This window comes from Ailuropoda melanoleuca, unplaced genomic scaffold, assembly GCF_002007445.2.
Source record: "Ailuropoda melanoleuca isolate Jingjing unplaced genomic scaffold, ASM200744v2 unplaced-scaffold8299, whole genome shotgun sequence".
Lineage (NCBI taxonomy): Eukaryota > Metazoa > Chordata > Mammalia > Carnivora > Ursidae > Ailuropoda > Ailuropoda melanoleuca.
In genome coordinates, this window is record NW_023253657.1 from 57,004 (window position 1) to 64,257 (window position 7,254).

The following is a 7,254-nucleotide window of genomic DNA, read 5'->3' on the forward strand; positions in this document are numbered from 1 at the left end:
CAGCGTTCTGGGATCGAGCCCCACATCAGGCTCCTTGGCTGGGAGCCTGCTTCTTCCTCTCCCACTCCCCCCGCTGTGTTCCCTCTCTCACTGGCTGTCTGTCTCTGTCAAATAAATAAATAAATGAATAAAATCTTAAAAAAAAAAATCTTTAAAAAGATAAATAAAATCAAGTAGGGGTCAGCAAACCATGGCTCATGGGCCAAATCTGGCCCACTACCTGTTTTTGTACAGCCTGCTAGCTAAGAATAGTTTTTACATTTTTTTAATGTTTAGAAAAGAAAAAAAATTTAAGAACAATATTTGGTGATGCCTGAAAATTATATGAAATTCAGGTTCCAGAGTCCATAAAGCTTGTGTGGATCATAGCCACGCTCACTTGCTTATGTTTAGTCTTACGGCTGCTTTCATACCTCCACAGCAGAGTCGAGTCGCAGCAATGGACGCCAGATGGCCCACAAAGCTGTATTTGCTATAGCTTGTACAGAAAAAAGTCTGCGGACCTCCAAGTGAAATATAAATGAACATGGGCTTTAGTTTCTGACAGAACTTGGTTCAGATCCTGGCTTGACCACTTACTATCTGTGCGGCCTAGCACAAATAACCTAACCTTTCTGAGATTCAATTTCTTAATTTGTAAAATGGGTTAATGTATCTTGCTGGATTGTTTTGAAATTTTACTAAGCCTTTTAATCAGGGTCCCTGCTGCAGGAACCAGCCTATAAAGTGTTTGGTACAGAGTTATACCTAATGTTGAGAAGCCAGGCCCATGTTGGAATCCCAGCTCGATCACAGACTGTATGACCTTGGGCAAGATGCTTAACTTCTCAGGGCATCAATCTCATCTGTAAGGCGCGGATAATAATATATATTTCACAGGACTGTTGTGAGACTTAAATGGGTTGGTACATGTGAATGCTGAGCAGTGCCTGCAGATAGTAAGCGCTCAATAAATACTACTATGAATATAGCAATATTAATGGTTAATATTAGTTTTTCCCTTCCTACATCTACTCTACCCCTCACTCCTACTCAAAGAAGCCTGCATCTACAGAAGGAAGTTCATACTTGCATGACAGGTGCTATTATAGAAAAATGGGTGGTCAGGAAAGGGTCTCTGCAGCTTGCAAGTCACATCACAGTTATGGTTCTCTTAGGTCTCCGATCCTCCCTTTTCTAAATGTTTTCTTCCTTAGAAATCTAGCAAATCCCCAGGCTTCAAAGTAGGGAACTATAAAATTCTGATCCCTAGCCAAGATTTCTCTCTCTTGAGCCCCAGGGTAGTATTTCTCAACTTCTGATTTCTACCGAATGGCCTAGCATCACCTTAAACTGAAAATGCCAAAAGCTGAAAATTCTTCTTCTCCCCAACTGTTCCCCATCTCGCTCCTCCTAGCTTCCTCATTTACTAGAAGAACCTGCTATTCTTCCATTGCACAGGCTGCTTGTCCTGAAATTGTACTTTAGTTCTTGTTCTCCTGCAATAAGACTATCTCAAGTCATCTTTTTCCTTTTGTTCCTACTGTCCGCCACTGACTACTTCGGGCCCCTTTAACTTTGAGCTTATTCCACCAAAAAAACTCTGATCCATCTCCCCGCCACAGGCACCACTCTCTCCCGCATGCGCTACCACACAAATCTTCCTAAAACACACCACTCTTCACATTTTCTCTGCTTAAAACTTTTGGTGTACTACCCCACCTTGCATCCCATAATCTATATGGAAAAAGGCAAAGATTGACTTCAGTGTGGCAATCTAAATCCTTCCCTAGCTACTTGCTCCAGTCTTCCTTTTAAATCTTATTCCCACAATAAAAATACCATCACCTTACATTTATGCAGCATTTTATTTTACTCGGAAAACATTTTTACCTGGCTGGAGTTTCATCTCCACAATAACCCTTGGAGAGAGGCTCAACAGTTATCAGTGTCTTAACAGACCTCTAGCACTGAACTAGAGTCAGAATGAATGGATCCCTGTCCTATTACCCCCTTGGATTCCTAGGTAAATCAATCCAACTGTCTAATACCTCACTCCCACAGCTTACATACAGGAGTCTTCTGTTCCAGAAAGTCCGGTTTTGGTGCTGTCCCATCCACCTCTCTCCAACATACCTCATGTTTTCTTAGCTCTCTAGTTTATCCCCTACCATTGCTTCACTTGGTAGATGGCCCTAATCCCCAACTCTTGTTATAAAAATACAGTAATACAGTATAAGGAATACAGTCATTAACACTGTAAAAACATTGTACGGTGGCAGATGGGAACTAGACTTGTGGTGATCATTCCATAATGTATGTAAATATCCAATCAGAATGTCGTACAAATGAAACTAATATAATATCCTATGACAATTACACTTCAATTTAAAAAATCCAGTTATTTCTTCAAGTCTTCAGTTTAAACCCACTCTTTTGGGAATGCTTTCTCTGACACCCAAAAACATTTTATTCTGCTTGCCAACACCATGGAAGTTGTAATAACTGATTTGATACTTACTGTCCCAGTCATACTACAGCTAGTTTATCTAATATATTTAGACCTTCTAATAACCCCCTCCAAAAGGAAAAACTGTTAAGAGTTCTCTATTTCTCTCTGTACCTATCACAATACTTTGCATGTAAGGACTTGAAGTTTTGGATTAGACAGTGTTGGCCAGTGTTTTTCAAATAGTAAGTCACAAACCATGAGTAGAATGTGAAATCAATCTAGAAGGTCACAACTAGTATTTTTTTTCCACCTCATATGGGTAATGTGCCGAAGTGGTAGCAAGGTTCGAGGGAGACACAGGTAAAAAACACACAGCGTGAACAGCCAATTGCCATGCTTACGAACTACAAAAAGGTATTTTGTTTTCAATCAAACAACAGAAAATAGACTACATCTCTCATAGTAAAGATGAGTGCTGTTTTGTGAAACTCTTATTTCATTACATGTGTATGTAACTGCTGGATCATAACATCAAATACATTTCTTACTATATGTTGTATTTTTTGAAAAGTTTGAAAGCTGCTAATCTAAGAGACCCAATTTCTAGGCTCAAGGGTTTTACATTTAAACCAAGGAGATATTTTCTTTCTACCAAACCCTACTCCCTACAAGAACCATCAGCTAAATAGAATACATAGATACACAGGGGCTGAGGAAGACAAAACTTAAAAGAGTAATGAGCGTAGGGGAAAGTTTGTAAAGAAATGTTTCTTAGAGATGGTGGAATGTGCTACAACACTAGGTGTTTAGTTTCCAGCCTCTGCCACTTGTTTAGCCAAAAAGAACCCTTTATAGGAGGGCTCTGAAAATGTATTTCTCAATACTCAAAGTTAAAGGGTCCTCACCAGAGCCCACAATACAAGGGTATGTAGGATCTGGCCCTGGCTATGGCAACTTCATTTCCTATCCCTCCCCCTCTCAATCATGGTCATCCAGCCACAGTGGCCTCCATGCTACTCCCAGAACATTCCAAGTTTCAGCATCTCTGTACCTGCTCTGTCCTCAGCTGTATCCTTCCTTCTTTAGATTTTATTTATTTATTTGACAGAGGGAGATAGCGCACATGCAGGGGAGTGGCAGAGGGAGAGGGAGAAGCAGTCTCCCTGCTGAGCAGGGAGCCCAACTTGGGGCTTGATCCTAGGACTCTGGGATCATGACCTGAGCTGAAGGCAGATGCTCAGCTGACTGAGCCACCCAGGTGCCCCCTTCCTTCTTTAAATATCATTCACTTCATTCAATTTTTTTCTTTTAATGTCCCATCTTCAAAAAGGCCCTCCCTGACCACGGTATCTGAGGTAGGCCCCCACTCTCTATTACCTTAACCCACTGTATGGTTTTCCATAACACTTGTCACCTCCTAACACTCTATTACACATTTATTCTTTTTTGGTCTACCCCAGAGATCCACAAGCTTTTTCTATAAAAAACCAAATAGTAAATATTTTAATCTTTTCTGTCACAACTACTCAACTCTGCCATTATAGTATAAAAGCAGCTTAGATAATGTATAAATGAGCAGATGCAGCTGTGCTCCAATAAAACTTTATTTACAAAAATAAGCAGCCGGATGGGTTTGACTCAGAGGCCATGTACCCCTGATATATTCCTTCTAATAGAAAGTGTCATTAAAAAAAGGAAAGAGAAGAATATGAGTGTCATAGGGACAGGATCTTCTCTGTTTTGTTCATTATGGTATCTTTGAGGCCAGAATACACCTCGCGTGAGGTACACATTCAATAAATTCAATAAATATGTGTTGAGTAAATGAACAGAACTGATCTGGAGTGGGGAGCCACAACTCTCTTCCACTTCCTTGGGTGACAGTAACATATTGTTCAAGAAGAATGAGGCCATGTCAGCAAGTGTACTTCCATTTGGTTAGTATCATACCATGAAAAATGGTATCACAACCATAGTGTGCCCCTGTCACCAGCAATAACCATCTCACACATAAATGACTTTGGTCATAACTGGGTCCAGGCAGAAGCCTGTTAAAACACAAATTCCTTGGCTCCGCCCCCAGAAGCTCTGATTCAGTAGGTCCAGGGTAGGATCCAAGAACCTGCATTCCAAGTTTCTAGGCAATGCTAATAGGGCTGGTCCTAAACTACTTTTTGAGAATCAGTAGGTAAGAGCACCCAAAAACCATATAGCACTAGTGTTTTTATACTATTAAAGAAAAAAAAGCCATAAATTCCTGATGTTCCAGTGATCTGGTTGCAGGGGGACTGAAAAAGAATAGAACCATAAAAACTGACTGTTCCGTGGAAATGTTGCTTCAGTGAAATGAAGGCAAAAACCACTAGGTCTTTAATTTTTAACAGACTAACTCCCAAACGCTCATGCCAAACAGGTAAAAAAGAGAAATCACCTGTGGCTGGCTAGCCTTGATAGTGGGCTATTAGCTCATAATCAGTTTTCTTAAAATTACTTAAAAAAAAAAATATTTTTTTTAAGTAGGCTCCACTCCCAGGATAGGGCTTGAACTCAGGACCCTGAGATTAAGAGTCTCATGCTTTATGGACTGAGCCAGCCACATGTCCCAATTTTCTTAAAATTACTTTGAGGAAGAATGATAACCACCTGCTTCTCTATTGTTAGCTGCCACAGGCCTTTTCCAGATGGATACTAGAGATCCAATCGCATTACAATGAAATATACCTACAATAAATTACCAAGCCTGGAGGTCACTTTCTTCAAATGATAAAAAAGTCTATCACCACCAGACAGAACCCACAACCACCTCCTGAATCCACCATCATAGAACTTGCAGTGGACTATTCACAATTTTTACAAGTTCTACATTCCTCATTACAGAGGACTTAAAATAACCCCCCAAACTCACATTAAAATCACCCTGAGGCCATTATTTACTCTTCCAATCTGAGCAGCCCACAGAGGGATTATAATTTATATACATTTGTAGCTGTTTATAAAATAGTTTTCTATTGTAATGGCTATATGTTGCTAACACAGGTTAAAAAATAATTTTAAAGTGAAAAAGTAAGGTAAAATCTAGGGTCTTAGGAAAGAAATTCAAAAGGCAAAAATCCAGAATGTTAATGAATGGACCATTAAGAAGATGGCAATATTACATCAAAATGTACCTACAAAAAGAGACTGTATGTGATCAAAAAATGTATTAGCAGACCCCCAATGCACGAGTCTAAAGATGGTTCTCAGCTAAGATCAAGTATTTTTGATCCAAATTTAGTATCTGAACTGAAGTGTGCAAAATGTAAAATATATATTAGATTTTTTAATTTTGTAAGAAAAAAAAGAACATAATAATTTTTATTATCAGTTACATGCTTAAATGTTAATTTGGATATATGAGGTTAAAGTATTAAACTACTTAAATTAATTTCACCTCTTTGGCTTTGTTACTGTGGCTACCAGAGAATTTAAAGATTTATTTATGAGAGAGAGAGTGTGTGCATGTATACGCCCAAGCGGAAGGGGCAGAGGGAGGAGAGAGAATCTCAAGCAGATTCCATGAGCTGAAACCAAGAGTGGGTCCCTTAACCAACTGAGCCATCTAGGCACCCCCCACCAGAGAATTTAAAATTACATGGGGCTTGCATTACATTTCTATTGTATAGTGATGGCCTAATCCAATTCTGCAAGTACACTTGCCACCTCCACTTCCTTTGGGTGATTTCTAAAAAGCTTGTAGAAAATGACGTGGAGCAGTGCAAGAACGTGAAGCTATGTGGTATGTCTGACATGGGATGTCAGGAAAACCATGGGTCAGGTGCTCATCCGCTGTCACTTCAGGTCTAATCACCGTTTTTCCTAGGAAAGGGAAGATCAGTCCCTCCTCTGTGACCACTACATATATCCATATCTCTAGCCACACACACAAATGGCACACTTTACATTAATTTCAAATTGCAATTAATGTACCAGAATCCCTAGCTTATCAGGCTGAATGTAAGATCTCTGATTATGAAAACTACCTGGTTCCCAATACCTAAACACCCCCAGCTCCCAGTATGTATTTCATTCTTATGGAAGAGACACATCTATAACAACTCCTTTATTTTTTTTTTTATTAAAGATCTTATTTATTTGACACAGAGATAGAGCCAGAGAGCACAAGTAGGGGGTGGGGGAGAAGAGCAGAGGGAGAGGGAGAAGCAGGTTCCCCGATGAGCAGGGAGCCAGATGTGGGGCTTAATCCCAGGACCTGGGGATCACAACCTGAGCTGAAGGCAGATGCTCAACTAACTGAGCCACCCAGGTGCCCCTATTTTTATTTATTTTTAAGACTTTATTTATCTATTAGAGAGAGACAGCACGTTAGCACAAGTGGGGGAGGGGCAGGGGAAGAGGGAAAAGCAGACTCTCCGCTGAGCAGGGAGCCCTGAGAAGAAGTCAGACTCAAACCGACTGAGCCACCCAGGTACCCCTGTAACAACTCCTTTAAATAATCTCTGCCTGTATTACTGCAATGTCCTTAACTCCTAATTTAGAAAGTTTCTCATTTCCTTGCACTGCCAAACCTCTACAACCATGGAGGACACCAGAGGAGAATACTGGGTGAGGAAGAACACCAAAAAGTACAGTCTAGTTACTCAACAGTTGCTATAGAACCATTAAGCCTTTGCACCAAAAAAACCTAAACTGAATACAAAATTTAAACATTTTATCCCTTGAGCTCTTTGCTCTCTAAGCATCAAAAAGATACTTATAAACCTATGAGGAATAACCTTCTTGAACATACTTTAACATATCCAAATGTGTGGTGAGACTTCTCTAGT

General features: G+C 40.0%; 1 non-coding gene across 1 annotated transcript; it reads right to left on the reverse strand.

Moving 5' to 3' along the window:
* Window positions 1-2,740: 2,740 nt before the first annotated feature.
* On the reverse strand, window positions 2,741-2,847 carry LOC117800823. Its single transcript, XR_004623182.1, has one exon. It is a non-coding gene; the product is annotated as a small nucleolar RNA U13 (small nucleolar RNA).
* Window positions 2,848-7,254: the final 4,407 nt, after the last annotated feature.